The sequence below is a fragment of the Drosophila subpulchrella genome, unplaced genomic scaffold, assembly GCF_014743375.2.
Source record: "Drosophila subpulchrella strain 33 F10 #4 breed RU33 unplaced genomic scaffold, RU_Dsub_v1.1 Primary Assembly Seq354, whole genome shotgun sequence".
Taxonomy (NCBI): domain Eukaryota; kingdom Metazoa; phylum Arthropoda; class Insecta; order Diptera; family Drosophilidae; genus Drosophila; species Drosophila subpulchrella.
The window spans coordinates 628,231-629,313 of NW_023665577.1; positions in this window are offsets into that span (position 1 = coordinate 628,231).

Below are 1,083 nucleotides of genomic sequence, written 5' to 3' on the forward strand. Positions count from 1 at the left end.
TGCGCCACGTTCGATTCACGTTTGAGCCATAAGAACCGACAGAACGACCCTCTAGTTCGCTGCCTTTGTGTGCGTTTCGAACACTGTAAATCATCATGGGACCTGGTTTATGGGTGCGAGCGAGAGGCCGGACAGTGCGCATTTTCGAAAAGCACGGCGTCCCGCTCGCACCCACGGCTGGCTCCGCCCCCTGCCTTGATTTATGCGACGAGGGTGCCACGGCAACCGGCCTATGGCGCTCCAGCTTTTCACTCGATTTGGGGAAAAGCCCGCTGCCGGGAAAGAGAGGAAAGCGAGAAAAAACAGGTAGTTGGCAGCCACTCCAGGACGCATCTGCCCCCGGTTCACGCTCCAGATTAGGCCGAAATCATCCTAGATTAGGCGTCGTCTCCCCCACTTTATTTGTATTCAATCGTGGCACTGTTCCGCTAAATCACCGTCACATTATTATTTCGCATTATTATTTTATAAACGTTCCGCTCCGCGTTCATTTCCATTTTTATTGGCCCGGCCTGGCCTGGCCGCCCTCGAAAATGCAAAGTCTCCTCCTAAAGCTGAAGTTACGTGTGTTCCTTCTTTAAAACGAGCTCGTTGGCAGTTGTCTCTGAATTTAAATTTATTGGTCTGTTTTCGGGGCTCCGGATCGGGTTCATTTTGGAGCCCAGCCAAGTTCAAGTTCCCATGATTCATTCGGTTTCGGGGCTTAACGATTTTGATTTGTTTGGCTAAATGCCTTAATTAAAAGTCGATTTCATATTTGCTACCAACATTCCAGATTCACATTCAGAGCTGAACAAATGTTGTTTGATTTCGGCGGCATTTGAATTTCAATTCGATTGATTAGTTTGTTTCGGTATGTTTTGTTGTTGATTGGGTATTTTTATCATAAGACTGAGTTGATAATAAATGAGAAGTTGGGTTTTTATTTTTGGTACCAACTGTTAGTAGGTTTTGGCACCACAAATTTACTTTGGTCGCATGTTGTTTCAGATACTTTAAAGTGAAAATGCTGAAAAACGCAGAAGAAGAAAACGCAGCTCTAAATATGAGTCTGCGAACGCCAAACACTGTATTTGAAAAATA